Source organism: Psammomys obesus, unplaced genomic scaffold (genome assembly GCF_907164565.1).
Source record: "Psammomys obesus unplaced genomic scaffold, mPsaObe1.curated_primary_1811, whole genome shotgun sequence".
Lineage (NCBI taxonomy): Eukaryota > Metazoa > Chordata > Mammalia > Rodentia > Muridae > Psammomys > Psammomys obesus.
This window is the reverse complement of record NW_026596057.1, coordinates 859366-883961: the sequence shown is the minus strand read 5'-3', so window position 1 is coordinate 883961 and position 24596 is coordinate 859366. Positions and strand designations below refer to the sequence as shown.

Sequence of the window (24596 nt, the reverse complement as noted above, 5' to 3'; positions counted from 1 at the left end):
GAGGAAAATCTTCTACCTCGTCTTAGAGGACCCAGGGAATTGCACTAATTTCCATAAAGACAGAGCTGAGCTTTTTGCCATTGCACTAGCTTCCTGCTGCACTCCAGGAGGGAGGGTCTAGACAGGGCGTGTCAGGTGACCTGTCTCCAAACAGTCCGAGAGGCTCGTCAAAACAACATTTATCGGAGCAGACTTTCTCTCTTAACATCTGTTCTTTCCTTCATTAATTCTTTTAGTTGCATCACTGCTGTTTTGTAACCAACATGTTCAGATAAGAGGACAGGTTTAAAAAAAAAAAAAAAAAAAAGGCAAACAAACAACAAAACCCCAACCTGGTACTTGAGTCATCTGCAGTCAAATGCAGCTTTTTACTCAGAGTGTGTGTAGACCTGCCTGAAGGAGGCTGCTAAGCAAATAGAGGTCCCCCGGACACTGTGTAGAAATTTGTTATTCATTGTCTGGAGCAAAGCCTGATACATACATCCACACGTGCATGCACAGTAATTATGCTGACTTGTAATAAAAGAATCATGATACATAATGAAGAAGACACGCAGTGAATCAGTAGCTGGGAAAAATTTTAAAAAAAATAATAAAAACTTGTATAATGCAATGAGAAAGGTACAGGTTCAAATACTAGACTAGTCACATCCATGCCATGGGCTTGACATTTTCTTAGGGTCATATGTTCCCAGGCAAAACAGGAAAAGTCTCCACCTTGCCATACTGTAAGGTTTTAATAAGACTCTCTATGTGAAGTGTTTAACTTAACCTCAAGGCATAGCAGTGCTCTTCACTTACTAATTATTAGTAAAATTTAAAAGCATATCAAAAAGGTTTTCTGAAAAGTACCATTCCTGCCCTAGCTGTGATAAAGCAATGGCCAAAAGCAGCTTGGGGAGAAAAGGGTTTGCTTAGCTTATAGCAAATGCTCCATCACTGAAGGACTCCAAGGCAGGAACTCAAGACAGGAACCTAGAGGCAGGAACGGATGCTGAGGCCATGGAGGAACACTGCTTTCTGGCTTGCTCTCCCTCCATGGCATGATCATCCTCCTTTCTCATACAACATAGGACTACTGGCCCTAAGGTGGTGCCAGCCACAGTGTGCTGGGCCCTCCCACACCAATAATTAGTCAAGAAAATGCTGCACAGACATGCTTAGAAGACACTGTGGTGGAATCATTTTTTCAGTTGAGGTTCCTTCTTCTCAGATGACTGGCTTACATCAGATTGACAAGGACTAGCCACTGAAGAACCCAACATTAGTTTTACTGTAATGTCTTCTTGTCAATGCATTCTTGAAGTCCACAAGATTCCTAGGATTTTTTTTTAAATATTACATCTTAAATTTTCCAATTTGAGATTTAGCACAAGAGATACCTAAGTGCCATCATCCATTCAGTCTTAGCACCTACCTTTTCACTTGTGTTTATAATTGTACAAACACCAAACAAAAGCCAGATCAAAGCAAGAACCAATCTGAAAATAGACATGGTGGGAAAACTGAGTCACTGCTTGGCATGAGACAGTTTAATCTATTCAGTCACAGCAGTCCTGCTGTGAGCAGATGCGAGATTTGGAATCTGACAACTTCCATACCAGCAAGGACTGCTTATAAGTGGAGAGCGGAGGCATAAACACACAAAGCAGAAAGATTTCATCGCTGGTTCTATTAATGACTAGATTAAATGCCCACTTAAGAGCAGTTTTGACATCACTACAATATTAAACTTCTCTTTGAGGGAGTAAGCAATTATAATACTTGCTCTTAATTGTCTGCAGTTAGACTCTCCTAGGAGACACACTGCTGGCCTTCCCATGAGGAAATTTCCAGGAAGGGTTAACTGAGGAGGAAAATCACACCCCGAAGATGAGCATCACCATCCCATAGACTGGGCTGCCAAACTCAATAAAAAGAAAAAGCGGAAAAAGCAAGCAGGGTACCCGCATCCATCACTCCTGACGATGCATCCAGTGTGATCAGCTGCCCCCACAGCTAGAGCCACACTCCCCACCATGCCTAGCCTGCCTCCCGCCATGATGGACCGCATCCATAACTGAGCCAAAATCAGCACTTTTCTTCTTTAAGATGCTTTTCTTGGGTTTTGGTCACAAAAATGAACAGCAGTTTAGTAAATGGTCAAATGATACCCCTATAAAATTAACATTGAAGGATTAACTACTACTGCATTTTGGTTGGGATCCAGGTTTTCTGAATTTATATACCCCTGAGGCTAAGACAGTTTGTTCAGTATGCCTACACCAGCAAGCCTTCTCTGCATAAGTATTAATATATTTAAATAATAAACCTGTTACAATTAAAAGGGCACACTGTTCAATTTCACCCACTAACTTCCTCACTAGTGATAAAGTCAAACAGACCTGCACCGTCTGTCACATTACAACCATGTTCTTAATTGAAACCACCAGAGTAATAAACTAATATTAGCTTTATGGTTGCCTATGAGCTATAAGCACTACAAGTGTCTTTAGTACCTAGTTTCCTATTTATACATTTCAAAAATATTTTAAAATTTTTATTGTATCTGTATGAGTGTTTATGTACATGTACATGTGTGTATATCCGTACACTGTGTGAGTCCCTGGTGTCCACAGAGGCAGAATAGATAGTGGAAGCCCTGAAACTGGAGTTACGTATACTTGCGGGCTGCAGTGTGGCTGCTGATAACTGAACTCATGGCCACTATCCAGCCCTCTATCCAGCCCCAGAGTCATACATATATTGATAACTGATCACCCAAGAAGCTGAATTTTTATCTTCTAAAATAGATTATCACAGTATCCATGTAGTAATGGCAAGCTGGACCCTTCCTAAAGAAATACAGGCTACACCGAATCTTTAGAACTGAGGCTACCCCTCCGTAGACCCGTAAGAAGGCTGTGTCTCTCTTTCTTTGGGCTTTACATTCATGAAGACACCGGTATCTTTCTTCAGTTCTCACAGCTTGTGAGAAACAGAATTGGAACCCAGAGCTCCCAACAACACACTCGGTTCTTAGCCCATTTCCATGTGGCCTGGCTCCTGGAGGCCCTGATCTGGCAGCATAACCAGCCAACGAAATTGAATTCTTTTATGTTTCCAAGAACGGTGTGTGAGGCTTTCATTGCTCCCCTCTTAAGAATTTTCCCAACCAGTCAGAACTGTGGTAGGCATATAAAAAGCCTTTAGTCTATTTTAAGAAGCCAGTAAGAACTCATTTATGGGTTATGATAAAAAGTGATTTATAGAGACCACCTAAGATATGAATGGTCCTTGCTCAACTGAATGAAAAAAAAAAAATCCTTGGAATTCCAAGAAATGGGATCTGAGCTCCATGGACAATCTGAGCTACTGGAGCTTGCACCTTAAGAAAAGAACTATTTAGCTGAAGTGCTGGGAGAAAGGATGCTATTCAGAGGGTATAGGACTGGGGTGATGGCGAGAGCGTAGCCCATATGACTCAAGGCTTTACTGTAAAGCGACTCTGGTTCCAGACAGTGGTTAGACCAAACTAGAAGACGTAGAAGCTTTGTAATGTTCCTGATAGACAAGAATATTATGCTTTTACATTTATGTACTTATTGTGTGTATGCTTGTGCCCATGTGTGCTGGCCAAAGGCCACTTATGAGAGTCAGTTCTTCCCTTTCGCTACGGAGGGACCAGAGGGAGCTGAACTCTAATGGTCTGGCTAGGCAACAAGCACCTTCACTTGCTGAGCCATCTTGCCAGTCCATATAAGAACATTTTAAGTGCAAAGAAGTGAAAAGCGGTTGCACAAAGTCTCACTGTTAAAAGTTTGCAAAGTTAAAATTAGAAACATGCCCTATTAACCCTTGGCCTACTGCACTTTCAATCATAAGGTGATTTTAAGTGAGATTACCTGTCTGTTGTTATACCTAAAAGAACTTAAATAAATGATCACTGTATGAATAATAGTTGTTGTGTGAGATTTTTATCTTATCAAATATCCCCTGGAGTGCTCAAATGCCTGCTATGAACCTTTATCAGTAATCTCAAAGTTTTTGCTTCAGATAGCTTTGTTAAATAAAACACTAATATTCAAGTTTAAAAGACAATTTTTTACAATGATGCTAACTATTAGAAATGCATAATCATTTGAAACAAAAGTAACTCATGGCTATTGTTGCATTTACCGTATAGAATGATGGTGTTAGGACTTAGGGGCTTGTGGGAAAAATTTATTCTTAATTACACATGTGTTAGAGCAGTTCTAAGTCACAGGAAAACTAGAGATTTTTTTCCCATATGCTACCTGCCCTCACATGAGTTTAACCTCCTGGGCCATTAGTGCTGTTCCCTACCCTGGCAGAAATGCCACAGTCAACAAGCCTACAGTGGTACACCATTGATGCCCAATGTCACAGATTGCCCCAGAGTTCACTTGTGGTATTGATGATCTATGGGTTTTGACAAAGGGGTAATGACGTATATCCATGTATCACACTGAACAGTGTCAACACCCAAAAATCCCACCTACTCATCCCTCCCTCCCCAGTGCCTGGTAATGACTAATATTTACTATCTCCATGGTTTTATCTTTTCTACAATATGATGCAGCCAGAATCATACAAAATGCATCATGTGAAGACTGGCTTCTTCTACTTCATCACAAGCATTTGAGCTTCCCCCATGTTTATACATGGCTTCATAGCTCACTTACTTATTACTTAATATTGTCAAATAATTATTTTATTTATTAATAACAAGTTATAAATGTGTATATGTATGCATTTTCACGTGTGTCTGTTCACGTATGTATGCTTATATGTGAAGGCCAGAGATCAACCTTGAGTGTCATTCCTTGTATTCTGCCTTGTTTTTTGAGACAGGGTCTCTCTCTCTCTTCCTACCCATCAGTTCAGCTGTACTGGATTGCCAGTGAGCCCCAGGGACCTGCCTGTCTCCATCACTCCAGAGCTGAGACTGTAAGCACACACCACCATTCCTGACATTTATAAGCTATTTTGATAATAAATTATTTGTTAACAAATTATGAAAACTAGAATTAACATTAGCACTGCTACTTTTAGAACTGGACAGTGCTCTATGCTCAACGATGTTCATTCTTATTCTACTGGAGGACATCTTAGGTACCCCAAAGATTAGGGCAATTATAAATAAAGCCCCTACGAAAATTCACGTGCAGGTTTTGTGTGGCTACAATCTTCCAATTCATTTAAGCAAATATTAGAGCGAGAACATGCTACCGTCTATGGTGAAAGTACTTTTAGCTTCACAAGAAACTGCGTATGTATATTGCATTAACCTAGTTTGCAATTCCTCGCTGGCCTGTGTGGTTGAACGTCTTCTGTGCTCACCTACCCTCCATCTCTCTTGAAGTATACATTCAAGTATTTTAGTGTTTTTTAAGCAGTTGTTTGTTTTCTTTATTGTTGCGTGCATTGTGTTTGCAAAATATATCTTCATTTATCTTGCTGTTGTCTTTAGGAGGAAGGAAGTTATTGATTTTAATGATTTCTAGCTTGTCAACTAACTCCTCCATGGAATTTCAAATGTACAGTTGGTTCTGTGATATACTGAGTTAGCTTGAGAGGGATACCAAGTGTTGTCTAGATTCACTGTGTCTGCTAAGACAAAGGACTTCCTTGTCTTTGATGTATGGTTCTTACGCCTTTGTCCAAAACTCTTTGAATGCAATGCACTGATGTGCCTCTGTTTACGGCTCTCCACACTATTCCATACAACTATCTGTCTGTTCTTTGCCAGTACTGCACTTCCTGGATTACTGTAGCTTTCTAGAAAACCCTAAATTCATGCAGTGACAGCCTCCAATGTAGACTTAGATTTTTCAAAAATCTTCTTTATTTAGGGTTCTTAAACACCTCTCCTTCCCTTCCAACCACCCCCACCACAACTACTCATTAGAAGAGAAAGCAACTTAGTAGGGACGAGGGACTCAGATCTCTCTAGCTACTGCCTGCTGGTTAGAGGTGTTGGGTTTGGGGGGGGCAAGATCAATCTGAGTCATCCATAGTCCAGAAGTCCAGCTAAATAGCAAGCCAGTAAGCCAGCAAATCAGCAGCAACCTCAAAGCATTCTCTGCAGTGTTTTCTCTCCAGTACCATGTCAGAGCGATGTGATGTAAAGTGAAGAAGCCAAGAGTTGCAAAGTGACCTCTCTTTACTTGGGGGCTATTTTATGCCCTTCCAAAGTCCATACAGGATGTTTTCAGCTGATAAAAACCATGGCCCCACATGAGTTCCTAGGTGACAAACACGAACCTTTTTACAGGGCTGTTTTCACTGGGGGTTATCAAAAACATTTCCACAGCCCACACTTCAGATCAAAACAAAAACATATTTACATTTACCACACTCTACCTGTTTTCCTCTGTCAATATTGAGTTAGCTATGCTGGCTATTTTGACTCTCCATATAAACTTCCTTTTTTTTTTTTTTTTTTTCATTTATCAGACAGGGTATCACTATATAGCTCAATGACCTTGAACAAGATCCTCCTGCCTCAGCACCCCCTAGTGCAGATACAGATGTGTATCACAACGCTCAGCACTCCAAATAAACTTCACACTCAGTTTATCAACAAGCCACAAAATAACTTGCTAGGTCTTGGGTTGAGATTTGGAATTTTTAACTTGGAAAGGTCATTCGTTTCTGTAAGAAAGCAATGTCCAACCAAGGCTAGCAAGCAGCAAATTGGATTTATTCTTAATTTCCTCTCATGCCATTTTTACATTATCATCAGCATCTTAATTTTGAAGGTATATAATCCACACAGTCTAAGACGAGAAAAGTGTCTGAGACAGGTGCTGTGTTCCTTATCATCACCATTGTTTGTGTTGCCACTGCCTCCACCATCATCATGTCTAGCACATCATTTCTAGCCAAGTCTAGTACTTGGGAAGATGAGGGAGAAGTATCATCCTGAGTTGAGGTCAGCCTGAGCTACATAGTTAAGTTCAGGAGAGCCTGGCCTACAGAGTGAAAGTCTGACTCCACAATAAACAGAGAGTTAACACTTTCTGAGAGAACTTAACTTCCACCCTCTCTTCTTTGGATTGGCTGGTTCCCTTGCAAGGGTCTTTGTAATGCTGACCTACCCTCTAAGTTTTGTAAGACCCTGTGAAGTCCCAGGATGGCAAGGCATTTGGGTGCAGCTCCCACAAGGATTTCCAAGATGTGAGTTCCCTTTACAAGCCAGAATCATAATTCATTTTACTCCCAGTGAACAATGTGAGGTGCGTGTATTGGTGAGATGCTGCTTTCAATCCAGTAAATTACACACACACACACACACACACACACACACACACACGCGCGCGCGCGTGCGCGCGCACACCAACAACTTCTCCCACCTTGCTGTGAGCTGTCCGCGTGTGTTTTCAGTCTTTGATTTAGACATGAATGATAAACAGTGGTACCACAACCATGGGGATATAAGGAGCAAAGCCCCACCCCCTAGCCCTTGGTCAAGGAGATGGCCCTGTTGCTAACAGTTTGCTCGCTTGCCTATGCTGGTCTTCTCTATCCTAGACTGGGACCTGTTTTCTTTTGCCTTTGAGATTTTCTTCTGTCATTACAGTGTGTGTGTCTCCTAAGTACCACAGGTGAAGCCTATGTTTGGCTTCTAGACCCTCCATTTTCACCCGTTGCTGTCTGTTCATCAGCTACTAATGGATGTCTACCATGTCTCAGCACTAGTTAGGCATGTGCTAACTGTACTAAGGATATAGCAGCTGTTTAAATAAATGAGACTCTAATCTAGGGACATGGAACATGACACATGATTCAAAAAAGAGAAATGTGATTGATTTCTTTTATACCTCCAAAATAACAAAGAACATGAAATAGTTAATAGGTACATAGTAAATGGTTGATAAAAATAAAGAATACCAGTGTGAGATGTTGCCAGCAGTGCGACTGTGTGAAGGGTAGAGGGATATGAGAACTCAGTATTCTGTCCTCAGTTATTCTGTAGAGCTAAAGTTGCCATAAAATATAAAGCCTATTAATTTTTAAAAGGAAACTGTGAAAAATAGAACACAAAAATTTTCAGTCCTTTTGTAAAACAGCTGACTCTTATATCACATCCTATCAGGAACCATTGCTGAATTGCCATTGCTGAGTTATTTAAGCATACTTCAGCATATCTGTAAGCACAAAATCTCATTACCTCATCGTGTATAACAATTTTCCAAAGCAAGTTTTGTCCAAACGCATGTGATATACCTCGGAATCTACAGGAATGCCTGTCTAAAGAAGCAAAGGAGCAGGCAGTGATGATGGCCTCGCTGGTACAATGCTTGCTACACTAGCATAAAGACGCAGGTTGGATGTCCTGGAAGCCATGTTTTTAAAAAGCCTGGCATAGTGGCACATGCTTGCAGTTCTCAGTACTGGGGAGAATATTGACAGTAGAGACAGGCACATCACTAAGGTTGGCTGGCTAGCCAGCCTAGCCTTCTTGAGGAGAAAGAGATTGCACACAAATGAGCATGGACATGCACACACAAAGAAAGAAAGAAAGAAATGATCATAAATGATAATAGTCACAAAAACTTAGAACTTTGAGGGTAGATACTAAATAAATATTTGCTGAGGAATTTCTAAATCAATAGAAAAAAAGTTAGGGTAGATGCTGCCAGAATACTATATAACTTATAATAAATAAAAATATACTTTTTCTACATTAATTAAACCTTTAATAAAAATGCACCTGTGATTTTTAAAAACACCACCATCTGAGGAAAAAAAAAGGTTATGAGGAAGCTTGTCTTACAGGAGAATTCACAGAGTATCTGTCTCTCATTTTGTGAATTCCTAATATACCAAATTTAAAAAGAAAAATCAAAAAGTATTAGATTACTCTAATCCTTCTTCCATCTCAATTTATTCTAGTTTCCTATGTTGTTAAGACCCTAAATACAGAGGTTGGAGAGATGGCCCAGTGGTTAAGAACACTCGCTGTTCCTGAAGACAATCTGAGTTCAGTTACCATCACACACATCAGGCTGCCTGTAACTCCAGCACCAGGAGATGCAATGACCTCTTCTGACCTCAGTGTTCACATACAGACACATGTACACATGCACACACACACGCACACAAAGGGTGAACAGCTAGCCTTCACAAAAGACCCTAAACAAATCTTCAGCAAATTCACTGAACAGCTTTCGATGAAAGACACCAAAGGGCATCCCCACCTACCATCCTTGAATGAACAATGCTTTCCAGCTTCCAAATCCTTGCCTTATCTGACCCCCCACCTCCCCAAAAAAAAGAGAATAAAAGTTCATGAGCAAGAGAAATGAGATTGTAGTTCAATGAAGATAAGACTTCTCAAGGAATACATATAAAAAATAATGGTGACAAGATCAAAACCTCATAACATGGCAGCAGCCTGGCAAGTTCTTCCTATTACACACACACACACATACACACACACACACACACACACACACACACACACACTGTGAATCACCAGGGTGCATTAGCCCCCTAGCAGCAAGGTTAAGGAGCTCATCAAAGACTAAAAGGAGGCATGAAACACAGCAACCAGAATGTACTGTCAACCAAGCTTCGTTTCTAGAAGAGCTGTGGAAGCTCAGCCTTGTGACATCGGTCTAAACTCATCTTTACAACATCTTTATTGGTACATTCCTTTTCCAGGCCAGGACAAATACTCTAGGCTGACCTTCTCCTGTGTTTACATGACAAAGTGAAAGCCCAGCCAGCAAGTACACAATATGTCAAATGACAGGATTCTGCATTGCTTGAATAACTACAGAAAGTCGGAAACGTTCAGTGGTTCAATGTAAAACACTAAGGACAGAAAACAAACTTTAGAATGAACATCAAAATAAGAAATAAAATTACATCTAACTAACTTACTTATGAAGCATGAAGGCTTGATTATAATATATTTAAATGTATGCAAATCCAACGGCTAAGAGGAGCCATTTAAAGTCCCTCAGTTTCACCATCAGGTCATTGGCGTTGCAGTGACTATCACTGGACAGTTATCTAGAAATCTTTGTTGAACTGTGTTATTTTGAAAAAATATCAAAGAGTTGAATTGACACGCTTTAGATGAGTGTCAGTGCAAATGATTATCTCTGGTTCACATCAGAATGACCTGGGTAACAACCTACCAGATCGCATTTTCCACCTTTGGATAGTTTGATTTAATTGGTCCAGAAGTCCTTCAGGTCTGCTTCATCTTATCAGCTGTGAGGACACAGTGTGAGATTTTGAATCCGGTTGCAGGATTCGGAACAACTCTGCGATGCCTGGGAATATTGGGCCCATTCATGGCCTCGTCAGGAAAGAGCCAACAGACTCGTATGTTGCACGGCTCTCTGCAGGCCAAGCACATAAAGAATCTACTGTACCTGGACTGCAGACAAGTCCACATTGATACAAGCCGTGGCTGTCTGTTTTCAGTTGGGGCTCACTTTGGCTCGTGTGTTTGAGGTAATATAAAATACCTGAAGGTGCACCTTCCAAAGGAAGTTGAGATGGATGACTGAATTAGAGCTGAATTTATGCGACATGGTATTGGTAGACGGGAGGCACTCTGTCTTTAACATCTGTTAAAAATGCTATTATGCGGAAAGTTTGGAACTAAATTCCCTATGGGGAATGCAGATCCAAATGGCTTCCGTTCCCGGAAGTGACTGTGTAAGACGGGATGAAAGTCATAGGAAAAGGCTATGGAGCAGCGAGCATGATGGGATGTCTCTAGCTGGTGCTTCTGTTTTGCCCTTGGATGGGAAGACTATTGACCCTAAGAGTCTAGAAACACCTTCTCAACTTCTCTTATTTTTTAGCAACAGGGTCTTAAGTAGAAACGTGGGCTGGGGGGAGAGGGAGAGTTCCACATGCTAGCCCTCCACTCCAGGAACAGCACAGCCTTTCTGACTACAGGCTCCGAACAGGCATCGTGACATGGAAGATGAAGGCAGATGCACCTGCCAGTGAGAAGATGCTCCCTGGGCCCAGACTCTGACCTCAGTTGGCTATGGGTTCATCCCGATAAACCCTTTTCTCACTCGGAGCCAGTGCAGATCCAGAGATGCTTCCAGTAACTTACTAGCCTTCACCCTGCTCCACTTTGAAAGAGGAACCATGGACAGACCAGACCACACAGGACATTTTCAGGGAGTAAAGCTACGGCTATTTCCCCCATGACTTACGATTGCTTCTTTTAGAAAGAAGATGGGCATTGAGGCGTGGGGAGATAGCTCAGTGGTAACTTAGGCACCACAGGAGCATGAGAACCCCAGTTTGGTCTCCTGAAATACACATAAAAATTCCAGGTGAAGGCACACACTCATAATCCAAGAGTGCAGAGGCTGAGACAGGAGGATTCCCTGGGGCTCAGGGGCTGGCCAGCCTCGCCTACTCAGCGAGCAGTGGGCCAATGAGAGATCCTGTCTCAAAAAAAAAAAAAAAAAAAAAACAAGGGGGGTGGCTCCTGGGAAAAGTCGCCCAAGGCTGTCCTCTAGTCCACACATGCACAAACACACATGTGAACCCGTACACACACGTGTGCATGTATGTACACACAAAAAAATGGGAAGGCAGGCAGAGAGAGCCCCTCCCCACTTCAGAGCTTTGCACACAGTCCCATCCAAATGCCCTCCCACAAGTCTGCACTGACAGCCAGACCGGGCCTGGCAAAGGCTGCTTCCCCAGTACATTAGTAACATTTCAGAAACAGTTGTAAGAGCTGACACGACGAAGCCCTTCACAGCCTTTGGAACGCCCTCCTGTCTGTGTCTAACAATATAACTCGAGAGCATTCTCATTTCTGGGTAGTGAACGCGGAGGCTCAAGTGCAGAACGCAGTACAAGGTAGAGACAGGACCTAGCCCGGGGCTACGCACTCTAAAGGTCCCAAAGCCAAACAGACATCCAATGTCTGGAGGTTAACGTGCATCTGACACGCGGGTAAGCATTTCTCGGAGTGCAGATTCCAAAGTGTTCCCTTAGCCTAGCATCGGCACCTCTGGGTCCCCCAGTGAAACATGAGATTTGACTCAAAAAGTCAGCACGTCCACATGCAGAGGGGGTGATGGGAGGATTGCCCTTCGGTGGTTCAGGGCAGAGGACTAACACCTTAGGGAACCGCCGCGACTCAGTCAAGTAACACGTAAATCTGCGTGTAGGGGCTGGCCAGAGCGAGGACTCAAACGTTAGATTCCTTTTTGTTTCGTTTTACACACACAAGCACGCACACGTGCTCACACACGTGTGCCCGCACACACAAAGGGCCACCGGCTGCTGAACCGCTCCCGCCACCTTCCCTTTATCGCTGATAACGTCTTCAGGATGACTCGCCTCTGTTGTCCCTTCTGAATCTCAAAAACAAGCCCGAAGGCAGAGAGGTGTGCTGTGCACCAGACACGCACGCCATCAGCTGACTGCACTTTTCCACCCCGCTTCTGGCGTTCGGTGAGACCCTGAACGAGCCGGCCAGCCCTCTGCAATGAGAGGGTCGGGAGAGATGGCGTTGGCAAAGCCCCTCCTCGGGACTCCAGCGGCTGCCAGGGAGGGATATGGAAAGCTGAGCAGTTAAAATGGTGCTGAAGGCCCCCAGCCTTGGGGACTCCCAGCTCTCTCTGATGGACTGGCCTGCCACTCGGAGGGACCTCTCTCTCTCAGATGGGGCCTCCGGTTCTCCAGGTCCCAACTGGAAACAAGTCCCAGGTCCTCCGAAAACAAAAGAAAAGCGCCAGCCCCAGGGAGGACAGGGCTCCGGAAGCGGTTGTCACCCCCTGCAAACCCTCTGGGCAGCTAGCTGGCCTTCCCGCCCAGCCACCCAAGCCCGAAGGTGAAGCCACCTCTCCCCCAAAGCCCTAGCCCACAGTGGCGCTTCCCACACTCAAATCACAAAAGGTGCTAGGTTGTGTTCTCAACCAGAACTCACCGAAGCTCAAACACCACCAGCCCAAAGCCTGAAAGCACAGCTCCTGGCTCGCCTCTCTCCAGCAGCCTGACTCTGCAATCGGCCTGTCTTGCCTGCCAACATTTCCTACTCTGCTAAAACTGTTTATTGTACCTTGCAGCTGCTTATGGAGTCATGTATTTCACCTCGGCCTTCTTTGGTTATTGGCGCCTACTCTTCCCTCCCCGACACAAATCCAGACCCCGAAGCGTGGGATCTGCCTCGGCCCTGTGTCTATAGAGGCCAGATCCTTGCCCTTCCTCCCTGATTCAAACTGCCCTCTGCCGCTTTTAAAACTTTTCCTGACACACCAAGAGAAGTACATTCAGAGCTTTCGTTTTTAAAAAAAGAAAATGAAGTGGGGAAGGGGGGAGGGGGATATAACTTACCTCCATCCAGGGGTGCCCAGTTTTGAAACGAAGAAAATGGTTATAACCCAGTATGCCCCCACAGTCCGAAAGGAGAAAACTGTGGATCTCTTCTTTTTCCACTTTGCCGGTGAAGGAGCCCCGGTGGTAGGCATACATCCACAGGCTGATGCAAGATGCCTTTGAGAGAAACCTCACATTCTGAGGATTCCTGGGCCGGCGCCAGGGATCCAGCGGCCAATATATTGCACATTTGCTTTCAATTAGGAAGGGGGCTGGGGAAAGAAGAAGGCAACTCACCAATCAGAGCTGTTTTCTGTTTAGAGACTATTTCTTTTGACCCAAGGGACCACGAGCAAAGCTATAATTTACAGCAAAACCCATTCATAGAAGAAAAAAAAATATGTATGACCATAGGATAGTGTTAAAGTCGCAGCTCTCTTCTGCCTTCTGGCCACCCGTGCCTCCCTGTACCTTTCCCCTCCACCTAAGACTTGGGGCATGTGTCCCACACACACCTCATCTTTTTCTTACTTGAGCTGAAGCTATGAGCACAGCTTCAGGTTCCGAGTCTCTTCCGATTCACGTTTCCTGGACGGTTAAGTCGCATACTTGGAGCTGATCTTTTGTGTTTTGGCCATGAGAGCTCAGAGCTGGGTCCTCCTCAAAAGGTTAGATTTAATCTCTCTTCCCCACCATTTATCACCACCACCACACACACACACACACACACACTGCCTCCTCTACCAAAAAAGAGAGAGAGAGAGAGAGAGAGAAGGAAGGAAGGAAGGAAGGAAGGAAGGAAGGAAGGAAGGAAGGGAAAGAAAGAAAGAAAGAAAGAAAGAAAGAAAGAAAGAAAGAAAGAAAGAAAGAAAGAAAGAAAGAAAGGAGAGAAAAGAAAAGAACCTGGATAGCTCTAGCATCCAGGATTTCTACTTTTTTTTTTTATATTCAATCCTCAATTGGCTACTGCTGCGAGTCTGTTTCTAGCCTGGAATCCTGCTGTTAAATGAAAACACAAGGGTTTACAAGGACTTTCTAAATATTTTGTAAAACATTTTTCTTCTCTTCTCATCCCCCTGCCCCCGCCCTCCTTTCTGTGGCCAGAGTGAAAGAGACATCATGTGAAAGTAATATAGCCAACAGCCGAGGAAGGCCTGCTGGGCTCTCCAAATGATAACTAATAATCCTGTCCATCCACCCAGGTTCTGGCCTTAACTCTTCAGAGCCTGGTTCACTTTGATGAAGTGGAGGACATGGAGGCCCTGAATCTCTGTGTGTAGAGTGGACGGCGCATGAGCAGAGCGGTGGAGGGAGGCAGATGGCTACAGGCTAGTAAAGAAGACTTAGCCTCCTTCTGAGAGCTAGCATCCTTGTCATGGTACCTCTTCCTGTGGGCCTCTGAGCAATTGCCAACTCTTCTCTGCCAGCACTTGGGCAGACAGCCTCTGGGAAGAGCAGCAGGAGAGGTGGGACTCCTGGGGAGAGGGTAGAGCATGCCTCAGTAAGCGTGGCAAGGGGTCAGTGACACACAGAAAGCCCCAGTTGCACTGGCCTTGAAATTCAGATCCGGGCTGTCGGTAGTGAGTCACCCAAGGTCATAAGCCCCAGCACAGACCGGAGAGTCAGAGAGAAGCTGTGAAAGTCATGTTCCACAGCCAGAGAGGGCACAGAGAAGAAGGAGGCTGTGCCGAGGCCAACCACACAGACAACGCTGGGCAGAAAATATGACTGGGGGGGGGGGGGAAGAAAGCTAGGGTGAAGGTTATTTTACAAAGATAATGGCAGAAAAGAGAGATGGCTCTCTTAAGAGGACCCGTCAAGCAATGTCCAGCATGCGACATCAGATGTGAGGATGGCTGAGGTCATGATATTTTTAGCTCAGCCTGATAAATACCTACGAACCATGGGGCAGATGCTTCGCTGGATACTTGCCAGGGACATCCGCAGACATCTGGCTGAAGACATACGCTTAGAATCTTCGGCCCCCTGTTTGTGAGCCACATCCGATGAAGCCACAGGTTAATGCTGAGAAGAAGCGGAATAACCTCGCAAAGACTGAACTGAGGAAAAGGCAGTCACCTACGGAGGAGTGACCTCAAGCATTCACGGCTACACCATGCTACTCTACAGGCCAGAACATTCGCCTACGTATGTATGTAGTTATTCTTGAGCCCACATCGTTGACTTCAAATCCCAGGCCCGTCTGGATCGTATCTGTGCACAGACCAAGGGGACTTCTGGGAAAGGGTGAACAGAGTAGAGCGAACCAAGAGGCTTGAAGAGGCGCAAGTCCGGGCCCTGGAGAAGTAGGTCAATAGGCAAAGTGCTCGCCACGCAAGCATGAAAACTGCGTTTGCATCCCTGCACCCGCAGAAGGAAAAGCTGGACCCGCCTATAGTGGCTACAGTGAGGCCCGTGCAGACACAAGGATCCCTGGGGCTGAGTGGAGAGCCAGCCCAGCTGACTCAACAAGCCCGGGTTTAGAGAGAGACCCTTACCTGAGGGAAAAAAAAAAAAAGTGAAGTTGAGAAAGAAACTAGACATCAAGCTCTGGCCGGCACACATGCATATGTATTCACTCTTACGCGAGCACAAACACGGACACACACGGACACGGACACAGACACACACACACACACACACACACACACACACACACACACTGAGGAAATACAAGTCCAGCCAACCTTTGCCAAAGGTAAGGAGTAGCTCAGAGGAAGAAATAAAATACTGTGTCTGCCGTTCAATATATTATGTCACCCCAAGTTCCCTATTCTTCAGGCTAATTTGCACCGCGTCTCAGGTGAACTCTAAGAAACAGATACTGCCAAAACAAGGGCAAGGAAAAGCTAAAAATATATTTAGCTGAAATACTTAAGTGCTGTTTACAATATTGGGGGTTGGGGTTATTTTTATGATTTTTTTTAAAGATTTATTGATTATTTATACAACATTCTGCCTGCATACCAGATCTTACTATAGATGGTTCTGAGCCACCATGTGGTTGACTGGGAATTGAACTCAGAACCTTCGGAAGAACAGCGAGTATTCTTAACCTCTGAGCCATCTCTCCACCAACCCCCCTGATTTTATGTTATTTTTTTTTTAATGTGTGAGTATTTTACCTGCTATGTGTCTGTGAGCCATATGTGTGCCTGGTACCCTCAGACGTCGGAAGACGATGATTGATGCCCTGGAACTTTCAAACAACATTCGGGTGCTGGGAATTGAACCTGAGTCTTCTGGAAGAATGAGTGCTCTAAACACGGAACTAGCTCTCCATATTTGAGCCTCAGTTTCCCAAGACCTCTCAGGCGGAGCAGGGAGGGCTGGGCCTCTTTGGCACTTGGAGACTTACTGCTGGACTGGGAAGAAAAGAGATAGCAAATGCTACTTAAAAGCCGAGAACGCCACCTTACAGAACACAAAGAAAATTCCTGAGGACTTTAGAACCGTTTTGACGGTTTTGAGTAAGACTGGAATTCCTAATGCTACGGGAACAGATGTGGAAAAGTACTATTTTTTTTTTCTCTTTTGTGTGCAGATTTTACCCCCTGGTTTGTTTGACTTGGGAAACATGAGTCATTGCAATCAGAATTATTTATATTCCGTAGAAGGTAATACATCTTAGTTATGAGTACTTTTTTACACTGAAAACGAATTAACTGAGAAGCAATGCAGAATTCCATTTGAAAGGTCTTACTAAAAATAGACTCTCTCCATGTGGAATGGTGAGGGCGCAGTGTTCCAGGTGGGGGGGGTGTCACTCAGTGAAGAGCACTTGCTTAATTATGTGCAAGTCCCTGCTTTCAATCCCCAACACACACACAGACACACGCCCATGCACACACTCACACAAGCAGTACCAATTAAGGAAGCACACAAAAGACAAATGACTTAGTCTGTACCTGAGGTCAGAGTAAACACAAGTGCTAAGACAGACATAACTGTAGAATCTCGTCTGGGAATATATAGCAACTGGATACCTCTGTGATGCTTCAAGAAGTACAGGATGGAAGGAAAAGAAATTTAATACATCCTTAAAAGGAGGGGAGTTTTCACAGACTTTGTCTGCCAATGACCTAGGCCGTGCTTTTCCCCTGCCTTCTCCCTTCTACATTCTGTGTGCATGCATTTCTTCTTCTTAACAGCAAACCAACTGTGTTCCTTCCCGTCTGTAGCTGAAGGTGGTAACCACAAAATAGTACCTTAGTTCTTAAATGTATACCTACCTCTTCGGTGCGTGTAAACGTGGCATGATTCCAGAATCCAGGGAAGAATGTGTGTCAGTTGGGCGTGCTTCAAATGTTCATCTTCTCCATTTCAAGGGCTGTCAGAGGTAATGGGTCATGTGCTAGGAATACGGCTCAGAGGAGCCACACTCGCAGGTAAGTCAGTTACCAAAAAACATCAGACAGAGGAAGCACCCACCAAACTAATACTCTACCAATAATTCATAAAGACTGACAATGCCTGGATTGTAAAAACATTGTTCCTCACCAACATGAACACGGAGAACACTGCACACAGTTAGAGTCGGGTGAAAAAGATCAGAGGAAATACTAGTTTTCTTGAATATAAATAGCTAAGCAGCTACATAGACTATTTTCAGTTTCCTCCTGGGAGTTTGCTCAGGATTATCAAATCTTCATGGGTTTAAGAATTATCTGTAGGGGGCGGGAGAGATGGCTCAGTGGGTAAGAGCACCGGCTGCAATTCCAGAGGACCTGAGCTCAATACCCAGCAACCACATGGTGGCTCACAATCACATATAGTGAGATTCTGGCATGCAGGTGTACATGAAGTTAGCGCACTCATCTACATAAAATACATAAAGAAATCTTTCTTTTAAAAGAAGAAGAAGAATTATCTGTAGAATCACCCCTGTGCACCAAAGCATGGATTCTGTCTTTCTAAGTTACAGTCCTTCGAAGATCAATCTAGCTCCGAGATTGTCCCCTTTCTGATCTGAGACCTTGAGCAAGCCCTTAACTGGTCACAGAGTGAAGAGCAACGAGCAGACCACTCACTGGGGCCGTGAGGATCTGATGAGATAATGAATCAAGTATTGTGTATGCATGAATAATACATACAATAGGACGTATTAAGTGCTAGCGATGTTCCAGGCATCCTCTTAAGGACCTTACCTTTGTCACTTCCTATGGTGCACACAAGGATTTTGTTGGGAGGGTCCCCTGACATTCCGTTCGTCTGTAAGAGGAACTAATGTTCAAGATACCAGCATGCCCAACACTATGCCTTATAGATGAGCGTGTTCACGCATATGCTTTGCTAACAATAAAGTGTGTTTACATGGTGAATAGAAACGATCGAAGAGCCCTTGGACAATCTTTTTTAGCTTTTCAGAGACTGAAGTCATGTTATCTGTACGGAAACTCATTTCCTTTCCCATCCTTTCCCACTCCTGAAACCCGTCTCTTTTCCCAAGGAGTTCTCCCACAGAGTGGAATGAGAATTAAGAATTTCAAATCAGGCTGTCTGCTGACGGTTCTATGGAGTTGAGTACATAAGAGTTTGGGATTAATGGTGAAAATAAGACTCCTTTTGCCTTCGTTTTGAACAATGCCACATATAGTGTGTCACAGTTTGAAGAAAGCCTTTGCAGGCATGACTTCATCTGATCCTCAGACAGCCCCAATATATACTCGGTACAGCTATCCTCATGTTACAAATAAGGAAGAGGGGGCCTGGGAAGCAGTAGCTCCTTTGAAGGTTTTGGGCAGCAAATGGCCGCATCTGAGCTTCTATCCAGTACAGTTCTTATGATGTTTAATACTCCCTTTGCCCATTGCCTCATCCATGTCCGAAGGGCACTGGAATGTGCACAGGGATAATATATCTATGATTGACACTTGGGTGGGGAAGCTCCTAAGTAAGTATTAAAAGCTGTGTCGTCCTCTGCAGCATCTTGACTTAGAGACTTCATACCACCGTGTGTCACTCCATCCCGTTGCCCAGAGCTACACCACAACACCACCTCCTTGCTTCTAATATACAACATGCTTCACAGCAGAAAAGAATTTATAGCGCCAACGCTAATTTTCTGTTTGCAGGACTGTGTGGAGTGTTCAGCCGCACTCAGATTCTCTTTTAGTTTCTGCTTCTGTGCTTATTCTGGTGGCAGCTTACACAAGGACAGGGAGGAAGGAAGCTTTTGCTTTTTGTCTACTTGCCCTTGCTTTCACTGTCAACGTCACCTACCCTGCTGTGGAGACATTCCTTCACTGTTATTAGAACCTGCTTCTTCGGGGTTTCACGTCATTACTAAGGCCGAGCCTGACAGGTTGCTTGAATGTCTTCTAAGTCTGCCCTGACTTGTACTCACCTCTTCATGCAGGGTGGGCTACCCTAGTCTATGCTAGCACGAGGTAATCTTTACTTCCAGGTCAGTAACCAAGGGGATCTTAAACAGAAATCTAAAATATGTTCTTCTTTGGATTCCATATTATAAAATTTAAAAATGGAGCAGAGAAAATCTTACCCACTGCTATTTTCAAAGAGGCACGATATCGACCTTAAAGCTACAGGTAGAATTATTCATTGTGTTGTATAAACTGTGAGTTCAGGCAGAGGAAGTAAACCCTCATTCCATTCGGAGGAATGAAGTAGCCTGCAAGAAAATGATGCTAGAGAAACACTTAAAGAGATGCTCAACATCCTTAGCCATCAGAGAGATGCAAATCAAAACGACCCTGGGATTTCACTTTACACCTATCAGAATGGCTAAAATAAAAAATTCGAGTGACAACACATGCTGGAGAGGTTGTGGAGAAAGGGGAACCCTCCTCCACTGCTGGTGGGAATGTAATCTGTTACAACCACTTTGGAAATCAATCTGGCACTTTCTCAGACAATTAGGAATAGCACTTCCTCAAGATCCAGCTATACCACTCCTAGGCATATATCCAAAAGATGCTCAAGTACACAACAAGGACATTTGCTCAACCATGTTCGTAGCAGCTTTATTTGTAATAGCCAGAACCTGGAAACAACCCAGATGTCCATCAACAGAGGAATGGATACAGAAATTTTGGTACTTTTACACAATGGAATACTACTCAGCAATTAAAAACAAGGAAATCGTGAAATTTGCAGGCAAATGGTGGGACCTAGAAAAGATCATTCTGAGTGAGGTATCCCAGAAGAAGAAAGACACACATGATATATACTCACTTATGTAGACCTATAAGATATGATAAACATACTGAAATCTATACACCTAAAGAAGATAAACAAGAAAGAGGACTTGGGGTAAGATGATCAGTCCTCCCTTAGAAAGACAAATGGGATGAACATTGGATGTAGGAGAAAACAAATAACAGGACAGGAGCCTACCACAGAGGGCCTCTGAAAGACTCTACCTAGCAGTGTACCAAAGCAGATACTGAAACTCATAACCAAACCTTCGGCAGAGTACAGGGAATCATATGAAAGAAGGGGGAGTTAGTATGACCTGAAGAGGACAGGAGCTCCTTACAAGGACCAAATATATCCGGGCACAAGGGTCTTTTATAAGACTGTTTCTCCAACCAAGGACCATGTATGGATATAACCTAGAACTCCTGCTCAGATGTAGCCCATGGTAGCTCAGTATCCAAGTGGGTACCCTAGTAAAGGGAAAAGAGACTATTTCTAACATGAACTCAATGGCTGGCTCTTTGGCCTCCCTCCCCCCGAGGGAGGAGCAGCCCTGGGAGGCCACAGAGGAGAACTTCGCAGCCAGTCCTGAAGATACCTGATAAACCAGGGTCAGATGGAAGAGGAGGAGGACCTCCCCTATCAGTGGACTTGGAAAGGGGCAAGGAGGAGATGAGGGAGGGAGGGTAGGATTGGGAGGGAATGAGAGAGGGGGATAGATACAGCTGGGAATCAAAGTTAATAAACTGTAACTAATATTTAAAAAATAAAAATAATTTAAGATAAAAATAAAAAAAAGAAAATGATGCTAATGAGGATCCTGGCAGTTTTCCAGTATCTAGTCCTAAACTCTTCCCAATACAAAGGAGTGATCCCTGCTCTGGGGTCCACACAACACTCTAAATCCAACAAGCATAAAGCTACATAGACCTACGTACAGGCAAAAAACACATACACATTACACAAAGCAAAGAATGAGCTCAGAAGAGCAGACGGACGCTACCCTCTCCACCCTGGGTATTTCAAAAGAAGGTGAAGAGAGCTATTGTGAGGAATTGGTGTCACGGCTCTTGGAAGGCTAACTAGGAGAAATGGTAACTTCAGACAGCAGTTACCACCCTAAATCTAGGGCAACAAAAGTGGACAGATTAGACTGAAGAGCTGGAAGGAGGGGACACCATGAAACTGGAGCCTGACATTTGAAGTAGTTCACACGTGGTTTCTTCTGGCAATCGTGAACTGGGATGTGGAGGGAGACCGCTTCTGTCACTAGGGAAAGGGCTGGAGCTGGGGCAAACTGTCACAGCGGTGTGAAATGCCACTCCTGGGGAATGGTGCCACATCGGAGCAGTGACGTTAATATCAAGGAACAGAAAATGAGTTGTTTCTCTTCTTCCTACCCTTCGGCTCTGCCTCCTGTCTCCTATGGTCAAAACCTAAGAGGAAGCTTGTTGGAGAGAGAACCCCTGAGCCTGATTTGCAAAATCCAAGCTCTGTCATTACAGAACAGAGCACCAAATTTAAAGCTGAGACAAAAGGCAAATGACCACCTCTCTTTCCAGCCATGTTATCATACCTTTCACCCCTTACAACCTCTTACCCAGATCACCACCACAGAAGACCTCCTTCCTTAGAGGTCATGTCTTGCTATGCTCCCAAGTTTTCTGATGACTTTCCCTAATACAGCATTTCAGGCAGCATGTCCTCTCACAGAATATTCATAAGCCATAGCCCTTCCAGGGAGTGCTATCTCGCTCCAGCTCATCAGATGTGTCGAAGACCAGTTACAGCGGGACTTCTTGGACTGTGTCCCTGGAGAATGCCAGAGTCTGAATCTTCTCCCAGAGTCCCTTTTTCTACCAGGAAGACCCGCCTTCCTTTTCTGCCCAGCCATTGGCCGTCAGCTCTTTATTAAAGCCAGTCACATATAATTCTAGATTGCCTAGGGCAGGTGAGGAAGGAACAAAGATTTACAGACTATGAGACTGGTGGTGGGCCGTAGCTCTCTTCTAGTATAGAATTAACTACTGGATTTACAGAGATATACCATCACACAGTACACTCCAACAGCCAGTTGATACTTCGGAAGTATTAACTGCCCAAACCCAGGAAGCACTAGCAGGTATTTTTCTAAATGATTACACAAAAGTGTCTCTAACAAAATATGATCTAAAGAGAGAAAAGGAGGCACCTTCCTACAGGTCAGGGGGGTGATAACTCCCCCGGTATGCATTACTCTCACCAGTAACCCCCACCTGATAGAGGCACATTTGCTCTGGTTTCCCTGTCTTCTCTCATCACAGGCAGGATCCGTTCTCCCTTCCTCCCTCCACTTCATGTTGAATATTCAAATAGGCATTTCCTCTACCAGCCTCTAGGGTTTTTTCCCCCTAATTTTTGATTAGCATAATAATTGTAAATATTTAAGGAGTACGGGGTGATATTACAATAGATGTATACACTCTGTCATCAAAGAATAGCACTTGGCGTAGCTTCCACCTCAAACATTTATCATTTCTTTGTGCTGAGAACACCGGCATCCCCTTTTATGGTGATTTTTGAAAAGTACAGTATAATAGGAACCATAGTTGGCCTTCTCACTGTAAACCAGAATTTGTTTCTCCTACCTCACAATAGTTTTGTAACTGTTTTAACAACCTTTTTCCATTGTCTCCTCCCACACCCTCCAGACATCATCAATGATTATTCTTCTCTTTCCTTTTTTTTTTTTTTTTTTTTTTTTTTGAGACAGGGTATTTCTGTGTAGCCTTGGCTGTCCTGGACTCACTCTTTAGACCAGGCTGGCCTTGAACCCAGAGATCTGCCTGCCTGCCTGCCTGCCTCTGCCTGCTACCTTCACACCGTTCACAGAGGCGTGTACCTCTGTAATCTCAGCAGATTGCAGGCAGCCACCACTATGTTGCCTACTCTGTACTCTCAATACAGTGTTTTTTAAAAAATGACTGTAGTTGTATGTGTTGGCGGTTGGTCTGGGGCTATGTATTCAAATGCTAATTACTGGCCCCCGGGATCTGGTTGCCTCCCAGAAGCACCTTCTCACCTACACCTGTCTTTGTTGTATAAACCTTGCTCTTTCTAGTTTAAAGTTGATTGGTTAATAAAATTAATGAAGCCTGTGACTTGGCAGAGGAGAGGTAGACGAAGGTTAGGTTCCTGGGCTTGGGCTCTGAAGAGCACCAGGCAGGGGGAGGATGTGGAGGAGCAGATGATGGAGAAAGAGGACATGGCCTGATGGAGCAGATCCAGCCCAGAAAGGATGAGTTATCGACGAGTAACTTGGGTTGTGTAGCTGAGAGATTTAAAAAAAAAAAAGCTTTGAGGGCTGATATCTGCCCAGGTCCAGTGCTTTAAGCTTGTAAAATAAATTGCAGTCTCTCTGTGTCAATTATTTTGGAAGCTAGCAGGGTTTTAAAAACGGTTGCTTTATTGATTAGTATCCAGCACATGTGTTCATGGACATGTCTGCATGAGTATGGGCATGTCATGACTTTGTGGACTCAGTTATCTCCTCTAATCTTTACAGGGTTCTAGAAACTGAAATTGGGTGGTCAGGTTCATATAATTTACCCAAAGAGCCACCTTGCTAGCCTCATGTAAGTTGTGTTCTTTTTTTTTTTCCAAATATACCACAAGTTAATGGGAGCATCTGGTCATTGTCTTTCTATGCCTGGATTATTTCACTTAACACGGTGCCCTCCAGATTCACACATACTGACATAAATGGCAGGCTCTTGTTCTGTTTATGGTTGAGTAGTATTCCAATGTCTATATATTGTCAAAATTTTGGAGGTTAGGGTCATGTTCTACCTGCCTACCCCATGATTGTAGATGTTCAGTCATAACCACAGCTATAGTACATGACAGAAAGCAGGGGCCATTAGTGAGATGTTCAACCATAAACATAGCTCTAACACATGGTAGGCGGCAGATGACATCACCGTGAGGTCCACCAATAATAGGGGATTTTGGAAAAAGGTGAAAGGGCTTCTTATTGGATGAGTTACAAAGCCTTCATAAAATATATATTTGTTTTTTCTTAGTCTTGAAAAAAAAAAAGGCTGGAGAAATGGCTCAGTGGTTAAGAATACTGATTG

At 43.9% G+C, this 24596-nt stretch overlaps 1 protein-coding gene across 1 annotated transcript in view; it reads right to left on the bottom strand.

Annotated features, from left to right (window-relative positions):
- The window catches only part of Ddr2 (discoidin domain receptor tyrosine kinase 2), a 127732-nt gene extending 114330 nt beyond the window's left edge, over nt 1-13402 (bottom strand). Inside the window, exon 1 of the mRNA XM_055624500.1 lies at nt 13342-13402. The gene's annotated coding sequence lies outside the window, so the exon portion shown is untranslated. The remainder of the gene's footprint in view (nt 1-13341) is intronic.
- Nucleotides 13403-24596: the final 11194 nt, after the last annotated feature.